Source organism: Panicum virgatum, chromosome 3K (genome assembly GCF_016808335.1).
Source record: "Panicum virgatum strain AP13 chromosome 3K, P.virgatum_v5, whole genome shotgun sequence".
Lineage (NCBI taxonomy): Eukaryota > Viridiplantae > Streptophyta > Magnoliopsida > Poales > Poaceae > Panicum > Panicum virgatum.
In genome coordinates this window covers 24,202,152-24,216,731 of record NC_053138.1, presented here as the reverse complement: position 1 = coordinate 24,216,731, position 14,580 = coordinate 24,202,152, and the positions used below count along the sequence as shown (strand labels likewise).

General features: G+C 47.5%; 1 long non-coding RNA gene and 1 pseudogene across 1 annotated transcript; one reads left to right on the top strand and one right to left on the bottom strand.

The window, feature by feature from the left end:
- Positions 1 to 470: 470 nt before the first annotated feature.
- On the bottom strand, positions 471 to 1,693 carry LOC120701342. Its single transcript, XR_005686053.1, has 2 exons — positions 1,296 to 1,693; positions 471 to 978 (listed from the first exon to the last, which is right to left on the bottom strand). It is a non-coding gene; the product is annotated as an uncharacterized LOC120701342 (long non-coding RNA).
- A 7,628-nt stretch (positions 1,694 to 9,321) lies between these two features.
- LOC120698537 lies at positions 9,322 to 10,688 on the top strand (annotated as a pseudogene).
- Positions 10,689 to 14,580: the final 3,892 nt, after the last annotated feature.

Genomic DNA, 14,580 nt, shown 5'->3' with positions numbered 1-14,580 from the left:
TTCAATAGAATTTTCCAGGAAATATTTTTATCATTATATATCTAATAATTTTGACTAGCATATGCTCAGGAAAACATCTAGAAGAACTCCCATGATGCCACTAAAAATAATTAGAATCCTCACTTTTTCCTACATAAAAAAGTTCGCATCCCTCCTATTTCACCGAGAACAAAAGTTTCTCATCCTCCACGTGCAATACATAGGGGACAGAAGAAGAATTAAAATTTTATTTGCGTGCTGTGGCACATAAAGGGGCAACAAATTTCGTTTTAAGTGGCACATTGAGAATTTTAATGGCTTTAATTAAAGGCATGGCTAGTGTTGAAAGCTACTCCACTCCCTCCGTTCCAAATTGGAGGTTGTTTAATTTTTTTTAGATACATAATTTTAGAGATTGTTTAAACTTTTGTAGATACATAAATTTTATTGTGCACGTAGATTTTTCCAAAAAGGGCCATGCCCGAATTTCATTACTTTTGGTAACGAAATTACAAAGTCTTCAGGAACAACCTCAGAAGGTCTTAACGCTCAGTTTAAGTGAAGAACAAGCCGTCTCACATCCAGCTGCTGACACCAGACTCGCTTACAGGTTCAGAAAAGCAAACAGCAAAGAAGAGAAACACCCCATTTCAGCATAACTAATGGGGGAGCAGACTTCTATCTTCACGTCGGGGGCATCACTGGAGAAGAACCAACCCTGTTTCATCGTCTTGGGCTTGTGCGTGGAAGTGTAATGCCGTCTTGAGGAGCGCCATTGCACCACTCTCCAGATCTTCCTTGTCTTGTCCCACCTGGAGACCTGCCCAGTATTTTAAGAAAGAACTCGCTAAGCAGATAATTTCCGTCAGAGATCCAATTAGCTTTTTTTTCAAAACAACACTTATTCCGGGACTTCCAGATCGCCTAGCAGATAGACGCCAGCCCGATCATGTGTGAGCCCTTCTTATTTGGTAAGAGAGTGTCTATCCAATGCCAGTACTGCCCAAAAGATGTGGGTCTATGGTTAGCTCCTAGCACGAAAGCTACCAGGCTCCAGATATAATTGATAGTGATACACTCGAAGAAGAGGTGATCAATGGATTCAGTACAATTGCAGAAACAACACTGCATGTCTCCAGTCCAATTCCTCTTGGCTAGGTTGTCTTTAGTGAGGATGGCATTGTGTTCAATTAACCATAACCACACCTTGATCTTTAAGGGAGTTTTAGCTTTCCAGATCAAGTTGTAATTGGCATCAGTTTCGTTCGAGCAGAGATGATCATAGACTAATTTAACAGAAAAGATTCCATTATTACCTCGTTTCCAACGAGGTTTATCATTCTCACTGTTAACTGCAAATGAATTCAGAAGATCATTCATCTTCCTATAATGTATTTGTAACTCCTCATTTAACCATCTTCGCAGTGATAATCTCCAGCCTTGCTGAGCCATTTCAGCAACCGTAGCTTCAGGGTTGTTGCAAATGTCAAAGAGTTGAGGGAATTTCTCCTTCAGGGGGGTATCACCAATCCAACTATCATTCCAAAAACTGGTGGAATCACCTCTTCCCACAGAAATTTTTCTCCCAGAAGTGTAGAGATCTTTAACTGAAATGAGTTGATTCCACACAGGGGAATTCTTAGGACTTTTCTTAAGCAGGGACAGGCAAGGCTTTTTCAGATATTTTTTCTTTACTATATCTTGCCATAAACCCTACTCATGCTCCAATTTCCACCACCACTTACAGAGAAGTCATATATTCATTTTTCTCAAATCTTTAACTCCCAAGCCACCTGCTTTCTTCAGCTGACAAATTATTAACCATTTGACCAAGTGGTATTTTTTCTTCAGACTTCCCCCTTGCCAAAAGAATCTCTTCCTGATCACATCTATTTTTTTCAGGATTGTCTTAGGCAGTAGATACATTGACATACTATAAATAGGGATACTGCTAAGACAGGAGTTGAGCATAGTTAGCCTACCTCCCAGGGATAGGGCTCCTCCTTTCCAGCCATCCAGCCTTTTGTTAATTTTTTCTACTAGGGGTAACCAGGTGGATACTTGTATACTACTTCCAGAGACAGGTACTCCTAAATATTTTATTGGCCAGCTTCCAGTTGCACAATTAAACATTTCTGCATACATCAAGCTTTTCTCATTGTCTTGGCTTATCATGATCACTTCACTTTTGTTGAAATTTATCTTTAGACCAAACATTCCCTCATAAAGGTAAAGCAGAAGTTTCAGATTTTGGGCAACTTCTGAGTCATCTTGGATACATAAAATTGTATCATCGGCATATTGTAGGAGAGCCAGCCCCCCTCCAATATATTCAGGAATTAAACCTTTGATCAAGTGGTTTTGCTGTCCCATTTGAATCATTTTAGCCAGGGCATCAATAGCTAAGTTAAACAGGAGAGGCGGCAGAGGGTCTCCCTGTCTAACTCCTTTTCCACTTGTAAAGTAAGGTCCCATCTGATCATTAACTTTCACACTTAGGGTGCCACAAGTAACCACTTTCTTTATCCAACTACACCACCTGGGTGGGAATCCTCTCTGTTCTAAACAATCAAAAATGAAATCTCAACTCACTTTGTCATATGCCTTTTCAAAATCTAACTTCAGAACTAGTCCTTCCTTCTTTTTAACTTTTGTGTCATGAATTATCTCATGCAAGCTCATAGTACCTTCCATGATATTTCTCCCTTTAAGAAAAGCAGACTGTCCTTTATTGATAATTCTTTCCATCACTGATTCCAGTTTGAGCATTAGAGTTTTGGAAAAAAATTTAAAAACCACATTGAGAAGGCAAATTGGTCTATACTGCTGTATTTGATTGGCTTCTTTTATTTTAGGGATCAGAGTTATTGTTCCATAATTCAGTCTGCTCAAGTCCAGTTTACTTTCATAGAATTCCTCAAACATATCCATCAGATCCTGTTTTATCACATCCCAACAGACCTGAAAGAACTCCACAGGCAAGTGATCAGGGCCAGGAGCAGTATTTTTCTCCATGCCAAAAACAGCTTGATTCACTTCTTCCATGTCGAAATGCTTACATAAATTCTCACTTTCAGTCTGTGAAATATTTTCCTCATCGGTCCAACATCCTTGCCGGAGTTTAATGTCTGATCTCCCCGAGTGTCCAAAAAGATCTTTATAGTAATTTGTTGCCAAGTCTAGGATCATGTCTGGGTCCTCAATCTCCACCCCATCTTTTTGAATGCTAAAGATAGTATTTTTCCTCTTTTTTCCATTTGCCATTCTGTGGAAAAATTCAGTGTTTAATTCTCCTTCCAACAAACATCTATTGTTTGATCTTTTATGCCAGTATAGCTCCTCTTCCTCCAGTAGTCTATTAGTTTCTGACAAAATAAAAGTTTTCTTTTCTAGAAGGTGAGCTGGTAAAGGGTTGTCTTCTTCCATTTTTTCCAAAATTTCCAGCTCTTCCCTTAAGCACTTTTTATATTTTTTGGTGTGTCCTCTCAGGCACATGCCCCAACCTTTCAAAAAAATTTTGACTCTGTTTACTTTGATACACCATTTATCAACTGCATCTTTTCCTCTAACATGAACATCCCAAATCTCACTTATTTTTGGTAAGAACTCCTGATGCTTTAGCCAGGAGGTTTCAAAGCAAAAGGCTTTGGATTTTTATAGGTGGACTGCTCAGTATATAACAACAAAGTGTTATGATCTGATAGTTCTCTTGGGAGCTTTCTCAAGTTGGTGAGGGGAAAGAGTTTTTCCCAGTCATCTGAAATTAGGATTCTATCCAGTTTTTCTAGTGTGGGGTTTTGTTGATGGTTGCTCCAAGTGTATTTTCCTCCAAGTAAAGGGAGGTCTCTCAACTCATAAGTATTAATTATCCAGTTGAGGAGGTAAGTAGCTTTATTCTCAGACAAGTTCTTATTCTTATCTGAGCTGAACCTCAAGATATTGAAATCACCTCCCAGAATCAAAGGGTTCTTGCAAGAAGAACAAATCTGAGAGAGTTCAGAGAGGAACAGCTCTCTATTTTCCTCATGGGCAGGCCCATAAACTGTGACTATTGAGAGAGTCTTTTTTTATTTTTTGTCTTTGACCGCAGCATGAATAGAGAAGGATCATTCCATAATGCTTATAACCTCAAATCTGTCTATATTAATTCCACACAGAATACCACCTGATTTCCCTTTAGAGGGAATCCAATGCCAGGCAAATTTTTTTCCATAATTTATCTTCCTGAAGAAACTATCAGGGTAATGTTTTCTCATGGTCTCTTGTAGACCTATGAAATCCACATCATAATCAGATAAAAGCTCCTTTAACATGCCAGCCATGACCTTTTTGGACACCCCTCTACAATTCCATAGGATTCCTATCATGATAATTTTTTGTATTTTGGGACTCTCTTCTCTCTGAGGTTATATCCAGAGCTAGTCTTGGATTTCCCCTCGGCCAGAGTGGTCTCCCCCTCTGTAGGTGGGGGAAAGACACTTCCAGCTTTCTTTTTTGGCCTAGGCAAGAGGCTCTTTTTTTTTCTTTCTAGATTTTCTGCTAGACACCAATTGAAACCCATCCTCATCTGAATTCTCTGAATACCATTCTAGGAGCTTCATCTCCTCAGAGGGGAGAGAAGTCATCCTAGTGAGTTAATAGAGTCATTATTAACATCTTTTTTTCTCAATTAGACCAGCTCTAGCTTTTTCCAATTCTTTCAGCATGTCTATTCTCTCATAAGTAAGGCTTTGGGAGTCAATACCCAACTTTCCAGCTTTAATAGTAATATCAATATTTTCTAAAACTGCAAAGGAATTGTTAGAGGAAAGAGAGTTACCTTCCAAGTTCTTCAGTGCCAAATGATCCTCTGCTTTCTCTGCAATCTTGATGTTGGCATTGTTTTGCTTCAAAATTCTGTCACTTTGTTTCTGTCTTGGTTGGTATTTACCCATGGCATTAGTTTCTTGGGAAAGGATTTCTTGACTAGATCCCTCAGTTTCTTGAGTGCTCATGTAGGGACTAGGGATTGACACATTGCCATTGAGTCCTCCTCTGCATCAGCTAGCTGCTCATTCATTGGGCTGTCTTGTGGCTGTGTGTCTTCAATTACAGTCTCTATGGGGGAGTGTTGTCCAGATAAAATGGCTTGTTTTGCTTCCATAGCTATCAAGGGGTCACTCTTGGACTTGAACCAGTTAGACCCATACTCATTTATCACCGTTGAGGAGTTATCTCCAGTTTCCACTTTTCACAAATTCTTCACCTCTACATTCTGAAAGGAGCCAAATGTGAAGTGTTCACCTCCTGGAGAGATGAAATCATCAAAGCTTAAGCCATGATCAGAGCTTGCAGCATCATATTCATCAGTTTTGCCTGTGACTTTCTCTATAGGGCACTCAGCTGCAGGGGGCTCATGAGAAGTTTTGTCTTGCAGATTTTCCCCCATAATATCCTCACAAGGTGCCATCTCCAAGTGTAACTGTTCTGAGTGGTCTTCTTCTACATCATTTCCAGCCGCTTCTTCCTCATAGTTCTTCTCAGTAGAAGTATTGTTACTAGGTTGACCCCTGTTCTGGTTTTTCTTATGGTCTTCCCCTCTCTTTGGCTTTTTGGGGGAAGGGCTTTCATCATCATGTCTGTCTGGATTTCTAGTCCACTTGGTGCCAGCTGCATTGGTAATCCCTTCAATGGGAACCTCTCTCTGGAAAGTAAAATCATAGAAGTAGACCATAAGAAATCCCATCTCTTTAGATTTTGTTTATCTACTTCCAAGGGTAGTCCTACTAGAGAAGCTACCATGCAAGCTCTTTCGTTAGATCTTTTTTCCATGGGAATTCTAAAGATTCTGAACCAAGCAGTTTTAATTTTGCCTTTGGCCCCTACATTGGCATTCCAGGGCTCCACTTTAAAGGTCACATATGGAACAGTTCCCATTTGCATGCCGGGGAAAAAAGCCAGTTCTTCAACTTTCTTTGCAGTTGGAAACCTCATCTGGAAGGTGTTTTCAGACATTCTTTTGGCAAACCATCTCCATGCAGACTGAGGTCCTGCTTGTGTCTTGAATTCATTTTCTAGTTGCCTAACAGTCACTGACCCTTTGGTGATTTTTATTAGGGCACAGTTAGCCATCTCTCTATTGTTTCCTCCGCACCCTCATTCTGAATCACATGAAAACCTTGGCTAGAAGAAGCTAGGCCCACAAAGGGGGCTAAGCATTCCCAAGGTAAAACTTCTTCGCATACTCTTGCCACATGTCCTTCCCTACTGCATCTGCCACACAAAACTGGTTTGAGGCAATCTTCTAATTGGTGTCCCACTTTACCACATCTACCACAGATGCCTTGGATAGTATCTCCCTTCTTGTCTGCATTTTTCCTCAGTAACTCATTTCTGTTAGCACTAGCTCCCTAATCATGTTTTGATCCTAATCTGTCAGAGTTGTCGGCTTGGGTAGTATCTTTGGGGAGGGGATCCTCTATTTTCCTTGATCTTTCCGGGACTGCATCTCCTTCTCCAGTTCGTCGCCTATTCTGGTTTAGATTTTCCCGGAGATCAAACTGCCCTTCTCTGCTCTGGTTTGGATTGTTACCTCGTCCTGGCCCTCTCGGCCTCCACTGCGAGAAAGAGTTTCTCCTGCCTCTGAAATCTCCTTGGCCAAAGTTCGGGTACTGTGGTTGCTGATGGAAATCCCTGTACTCTCCATACCTCTCCCTGCCAAAACCTCTCTCTGCACGAATTCCACCCATCGGGGCCCGCTGACCTCCATAGCTGCTTCGATCCGCCATCTGTGTTGGTCTCAGCTTTGTCACTTCGGCGAAGGATCTGGAATCACCACCCAGCGTCGACCACTTCCGGTCTTGAGTTGAGGCTTCCACTCCAAAGTTCTGGCGGAGGGGGACAACAATCTCACTACAGACTCCCACAAATTCACTTCGATCCCAGATATGATGAACTCGCTCTTCAAGATCAGGGTCGCCACTTCCCTGTCGAGAACGCAGAGGGTTCTCGGGAAGTGGATTCGCAGCGTTTGTGCTCCCCTTCTGAGGACACCAAGGGCTCTCTGAGGGGGGGCTAGGGTTTGGGGGCGCGCCGCCTTGCGGGCAAATTGGGGGTGGTTGGTGCAGGGGCGATCCGCCTGCTTCCTCACCCGCTACCTCTGAATCCCTTGGCCCTTGGGTCAGGTGAGGAAGAGGGATTCGTGATGGGGAAGGCGCACCTGGTCCACCATGGGCGCACGGGATGTGCGTTGCTGACCTTGCAACAGCCGGGTCCATGCGTGGATGGCCGTCGCGTGGCGCGCCAAGACCGTGCCGCGTCTCCTTCAAAGCCGAACGCCGGAGGAGCTCCGGTGATCTCGCCGGTGTCGGGACCGGTGGCGGGGGTGGGCTCTCGTAAGGGGAGAGCGTCACCATCGAAGACCGGTCAGATCTGGTGTAAGGATCACCGGGGTGTCCGACCCTAGAGGGGGAGGGGGTGAATAGGGTCGCTAATCGCTTTTTAACCTAGGGCTCAAACTACTTGCATAAGATAAACCTAACACGTCCTACACATGCTAGATATGACTAAGATTTATCTATGCTACTCTCTACTTACCCCTAAAAAGACTTGCAATCTAGCTAATCCTAATCAAACTAACTAGGAAAGTAAAGGTATGCAAGGTAGAGTAAATGCGGAAACGTAATGTGGTAAGTAAAGAGGTAAGTGCAAGATGGATGCAAACTCCCGAGTAGACACGGTCATGTAACGTGGTTCGGCATAAACGCCTACGTCCAAGGGACACCGAGGCTCTTCCGATCACCGTCTTGCACTACGCCACCAAGGCGATGCCGGCAAGCAAAGGCAAGTGCCCACAAGACACTAAGTCTCGTGCACCACCACCGTCTCTCTCGATTACCCGGCCGAAATCCACTACGAAGCTTCTCCACCAAGGAGGGGGCCTCCTCTTCCCCCGCACAAAGTGTCGTTGCCACTCCACACCAAGACGGAGGGTCACACGACGGATCACAAGTTGCTTGCCGCAGCAAGACTTCTCTCAAGGGGGCTCTCGCAAGAACTAATCCCTATTACAAGCACTAAGCACTCTCACAAGTGTGCTTAAGCCTATATGATGTACAATGAAGCTCTATGGTGGTTAGAGATGTTTTTGGGTGTGTGTGGGATGTCCAACAACTCCAACTCACTTCAAATGGCCGGGGTGAGGCGTATATATAGGCCACCAAGTCTTGTAGCCGTTGCTCCAACGGTTAGCTAAAAATATGTGTATCACCGGAAGAATCGATGCCTCTTGGCAGGGTAGCGTCGGTTCATACGGTCACTCATAACCCGAAGTAGCCGTTGAAGTCCTGACAGCTGACGCAGAGACCACCGGTTGAACCGATGCTTTGTACCGATGCATCACCGGTTCATCCGGTGCTTAAGAATCTTCTCCTGGACGCTGACGTCATTGCACCGATGCAATACTCCGATGCACCGTCGGTTCAACCGGTGCTGAAGAAACTTCTCCTGGGTACTTGACATCGTCTCTGGAACATAGGACGCCCAATGCACCGATGCCCTTTCTTGGACCGTCGGTTCAACCGGTGCCTATAGGCTGACTTGGCTTCGTTTCCCTTCTGCACCAAAGTATCATGGCGTCGGTTCTTCCGACTACCATCGGATGCTCCGATGTCCATGACGTCGGTTCTTCCGGTGCTCCTGACCGAAGAGCTTTCAGGACTCTGCCCTGAGACCCGCGAGAGGCGGCTCCCCCTCGACCCCCGTCCGCTAACCGGGTAGCGGAACCCCCGTAGGGGCGGTCCATCGGGCCTTGCTACGCCTATCTTCTCTTTCTCTTTGTCATCACTTGAACCTAAAAGTCTGAGAATGATCATCTTAACAATCGTATTAGTCTAAGTGTTGTGTTGTCATTCGATCACCAAAATCACTCGAAATGGCATCAATGGTGCCATGTTCGTTACATCTGGGTAGAGCTACTATAGCATGGACAACCTTCGTGTTGTCGGCCCTATTGTGCACATAGATATATTACCAAAATAATTTATAATTTGGATCGGAGAGGCCGGGTATGTGCTAGTGCGCCATACCAGTAATATGGGAGTGTAAAAAAGGAACTGAGATAATTAAATGTACTCCAGTACTAGTCTACTCCGTATACTAGTATTTAGTATCCGTACCCGCAGACATGTGTATTGAGTACTATTGACTGCAGACAGATACCAGTATTAAGATACGTACCCTCATCACATTAAGGCGCGCTCCGTACCTGTGCCGGGCCTCGTCTAATTACAACTCATCACTCCCCTACCATAATTTCCACAAGAGAAATACCCACTAGCCCTCCACTCCACGACTCCCCGGTCACCCACAATGTTCACTTGGGGAAACCCTTAACTCTCTCTCACCATCCGATTTCTCGACTCAATTAATACATTAATTCCCCAACCACAGGAAAGAGAATGGGAGTGAGCGAGAGAGAGCTTAATTAGCATCAGAGAATTCAGATCGAGGAGGGGTGCTAGTGCTCTGGGGTGTGGCCAGCCAGCTAGCCGCAGGGAGGGAAGCAACAGGGATCTAAATGCTGCTGCTCGTGGCAATAAAGAAAACCATCACCTCCTCCACCTCAACTGCGGCAGCGGCGCCCTCTCCAGCCCCTCCTCGCTCGTTATATAACGCAAACTGGAGTTGCACCACCGCACCACAAGTCCACAAATACCCAGGCACGCGCCACCGAGCTGGCCTGGCCTGCTTCGTTCCACTCCGGCAGCACCAGCAGCCGAGCTGACCAGAGGAAGGAGTAGTACGCGCGCGCGTGCGAGAGAGTGGGTGGCGTCAGCTGTTGGGCGGTGGTCGGCGCGCGGGAGGGCTTGGTGATCATCGATAGGAAGATGAGCAGGAACAGCGGCAAGGTCGGGTCGAAGCTGCAGGAGCTGCGGCTGAGCCTGTCGTCGCGGTCGCGCGGGGCCCCGTCATCGTCGGGGGGCGCGACCGGTGGCCAGCGCGGCGGCGTGGGCGGCGGCGGGGGAGGGGCCTCGCCGAGGCGGCTGTCGTCGTCGTCGTCGTCGACCGCGTCCCCGCCGAGCTCGTGCGTGTCGTCGGAGGGGAGCCCCGAGGCCGCCGGCGCGCCGCCGCCGATGATCCTGGCAGGGTGCCCCCGGTGCATGATGTACGTGATGCTGTCGCGGGAGGACCCCCGGTGCCCCAAGTGCCACAGCACCGTCCTCCTCGACTTCAACGACGGCGGCGGCCCCGCCGGCGCCGCCAAGAGCAAGGGCAGGCGCGGCTGATCGCCGGCGCGCGCCGCCGGAGCCATGCGTTCGCCGCGGCCGGACCTGCTGCTCTGCCGCTACCATCATCGTCAGTAGTCCTAGTACCAAGCTACCAGTTGCGCGTCCGTGTTCGAGTTGGATCAGAAAAAAAAGGAATTATTGCGTAGACCCGTTCTTCCATGGACCAGGAGGCATAGTAGGGGACGTATGTCAGCTCGCGCGTGTCGGGCGTCGGGGGTGCCAATGGAACGGGTCTAGGTAATAATTTCGTACGTGTCCCTCTCTGGCTCTCTAGCCCTCTGTCCCTGTGCGTGTGTGATCTCTGCCCTGCTATGCTGGTGCAGAGGACGTGCGTGTCATGTGTGTGCGTGTAGTTCGTGGTGAAAGTGAAAGTCATGTGTGGCGGCCCAGTACGTACTGGTAAGGATTAAGATTTTGTCTCGGAGGTTTTATGGGCCGTAATGCTCCTGTCCAGTCCTCTTGCCAGACGCATTACTCTCCATCATCTTGGCCGCCTTCCATACAGCACCGAGACGGCTGCTGCACATGAAACCTGGCCGGAGCTGCAGCTACAGCTAGCGTTCGCGTGAGCACGTACGACGGGTACGCGTACGCGTACTATACGGCAGCAAGTACGTAAATACGTGACGAACGGATGATCACGCGATGCGTCGTCGTCGCACGGCTCGTACAACTGGCCATTCGTGATTCGTACATGAAAGCCAATGATGCTTGTTAGTTCATCTGCGTCGTATACGTACGTACGACGAGCAAGGCGTACGTACCCGCCGCGCACGGTACGCCTCTGCGTGGAGGAGGATGAGATTAAACAATCGAGTACGCACGTAGCACACGTAGATTAGATGTACAAAGTTGAGAAACAATCTTGCCGGCGAGAATTAATTGTTATTCTTTCTATGGTGAAAACGAGAACAACGCTCGCATTAGGGCCTTAGGGGGTCGATAGATCGGTACAGCTTGAGACCATGCATGCACGACATCTCCGGCCAATAAATCAAAGGAAAGTGAAAGCAGAGGAATGCGGTGAGATCAAGCAGCTAGCGTTGGCGATGCATCTGCTGATCTGCAAATGCGATAGATGCTCGGAAGCAGCAGCGGCCAGCGGCCAGCAGATGCCGGCTGCGTGCAGGGCTAGCTATAGCTCGGCTCGATCGGGCCTTTGAAAGTGGCCGGGGGGGTGGGGGGGGGGGGGGGATCGACTATTGCGGATTAACTCGCTTTCAAACCGGGCATAAATGCCCGAGTAATTGGGGACAGCGGAGTGCATGCCGCCGCAATAAGATGAGCGGGGGCGGCCGGGCCGGGGGATTCCTTCCTCCTCTCCCGCGTGTCAGGTCGACTGGCCGCCTGGCCGGGCGAGGCATCAAGCGTCATCGATCATGGTAGTACTGCTGCTGCTAGTACGTACCAAGATTCTAAATACCCGGCTATAGCTTTCGTTATAGACGGCTATAGCTTTCAGAAAAGACAATCGCTATGGTATTTGGCCCGTTAAAGTCAGCTATAGCCCGCTAAATACCGGCTATAGTCCGCTAAATGTTGTAACGGTAGTCTTGCCGCTAAATGTGTTAGCCGGAGATTTAAAACCATGACTAGTACACATGAAGCCACCACGCACAGTTCATTGCCAACCCTGTCGCTTCAATGCGTTGCTGGTGCTGCGAGGGGAGGGGGAGGGGGATCCCGTCCCGGCGGCGATCGAATCGAATTGAAGCTGCCTCTGCTGCCTCCAGCCAGCCACGTAAATGCGGCGAATTGAAGCATCATACTACACGGCAGGGGGGGGGGGGGGGGGGGCATCGGATCCACGCTGTAGCCCCCCAGGCCATGCATGCCTCCGTCGTCGATCTCTGCACGCGGCTCTTCATGATCGGAAACGCGCGGCACTGTTGGAGTCAACAATAAGCAACAGTGTGCGATAGCAGCAAAAGGGGAAGGATGCTTTGTTGCTTGACAAGTTTAATGTGTATGGGCATGTATGTATACTTGTTTTGAAGAGAAAAATGAACAGAACTGCTGAATGATGCATGGGATTATGGGCATAAGAAAGCCATTGCAGTTTCTTGCCCGTTTATTAAAGATCGAGCATGCATATGGCCTTCTAGCTAGTCGATCTGATGAGGACTAGTCCAACAATCATCATCCAGATAGGAGGACGTACAGTGGTCTAGCTCGAGAGTCGAGACTGGCGACGTTCCATGCAGGAGTATTATCTGTCAGTCTATAACAACTTTCAGGCAGAGCAGCACTCGTCAACATCCAAGTGACAATGGCAGGTGACGGTGCGTGTCATGGACAGTATAATATCATACATCTATCTATCTATCTATCTATCTATCTATCTATCTATCTATCTATCGCTGATGTGCAAATGCATTCACGCTTGCAGCTGTGCAGGGGTATGCCGGAACAATGCGAGGGAGAAGATTAGTACAATCCATCCCATCCCTGTGACATCAAGCTGGGGTTGCAGCAAGCTAAGGGCGCAGTGCAATAATTAATCCAGGGCGTCGACCAACCACTCTCGCCCTTAGTTTAAAAACCATAATATGTGTGGATGCCCTACATACTCCTAGCTAGCTAAAAGATCAGCTCGTAAACTCGTCGGAATTTAAGGCCACATAGTGCCTAGAGGGAGAAATTAAACATGCATGGTGTGTGCGTGTGGGCCCATGAATAAGAAGAATCGTGTTGCCAATTGCCATGGTCAGGGTTTACAGCTCTCGCCTAGCTGTTCTTCCATTGGTATGGCGGTCCCGTCGTCAGCTAGGCGCCTACGTCCTATGCAAATTAAACTGATGCGTGCCAAAGATATGTGAGTGGTGTAGTATACTGTATATTCGATCATCAATCAGGCGCATTGTTAGCATCTCTATGGCCTCTACAAATATAATCAAACCCGGCCGGATCAGAACTGTGTTTTGAGGACAACGACCCGGCCTGATGGATACAATGGATCGAGGAAATGAGGTCGATCAGTTCATCGCACCATGATGAGCCATGGCAGGAGAAAATGGTAAAGGCCTTGAGGCGTTGGTTCATCGCCAGAAGTTATGCTTTGTGGGTGCGATCACAACTCAGCAGCACACCTGTCGTGCGTAGTTGGTACGCTAGCTAGTATCAACAGCTTGCAGATTTATTTAATTTGCTGCTCAATTCATGTATTTATGAGTCCAGCGATTTAATGGCCTCTGTGTGCATGTTTACGTAGGCCTCCGCTGCCTATCAATCTCTGGCATTTGGTGTGTTTGGATCATCCACTAAATTACAAGCCCATCAGTTTCCATAGAAAATATTAGGCTTTAGTAAATAGAAGAAATTAACATTTTCCTTTTCCTTATTGCCTTTATTTTTATTTGTAGTATTTTAGCTAGATTTTTGTAAAAACATTCTCAGTATTTGCATAATTGGAACCTGAAATTTACATGCATGCATGCATGCATGCATGCAGCCAAAGTAGCTTTGGACAGGCGTTTAAAAATTTCAAGAAAATTTTATGGAAGCTCACCTTGTATGATTACTACATGTCTACATCTGCCCCCTAAATGGTGCTTGTGCACTGTATATTTTTTCCCGTCAAGCCACATAATTAAGCACTATTTGGCGCTCATCTTATGCGTGTGCAAAATAACACATCTTATTTTCTCTCGCAACAAAGAAAGTCTGAAAGTGTACTGTACATATGCAACCACTCAACTCAATACCCCCAAAAAAAATAGAGAGAGAAATCAAGCGAAGGCTAACACGGGGTAAATGAAGGGAAGTGGCCGTGCAGTGAACGGGTCTTGAATTGGGCACAGCCTCAGTAAATGGACTTTAGTGTTCCATAATGAAGGCATATACTACTGTACGGGCCAGCTAGCTGTGCTCGCTCGGGGTCGTCCTGGCGATGCGGCGCGATAAAAACATCTCGGCGCAGTCCCCAGTCTCTGAGATGCACTCTCAGTCCCAGTCCCAGTATGTGCAAACAAAACAGGGCAGTCCCAGCACCAGGCGCCGGTGCCGGGTGCCGGGATCCTGGACCGCACCTCCCCTGCGGTTCCGTACGTGCCCTTTGCTGCCGAACACGGGACCGCGCCCGTGCCCGCGCACGACCGGGGAGCCGCGGGTCCTGCGGCGACGCTCGCTGCACGGCGCCCTTTTCTCCGTAGCCACAGCCCACAGTCAGGGCACAGCCGCACAGGGCAGCTGTATGTGTGAGATTGCCACGGGCGGGGATGGGATGAGGATGACCGGGCGCGAATGCGGCCACCTGGTGAGAATGTGCCGCGGATAAAATCTGTCTGGCTCAAGGCTCATGGTGCCAGTGCCAGCAGTGTAGTGTAGTAGCAGC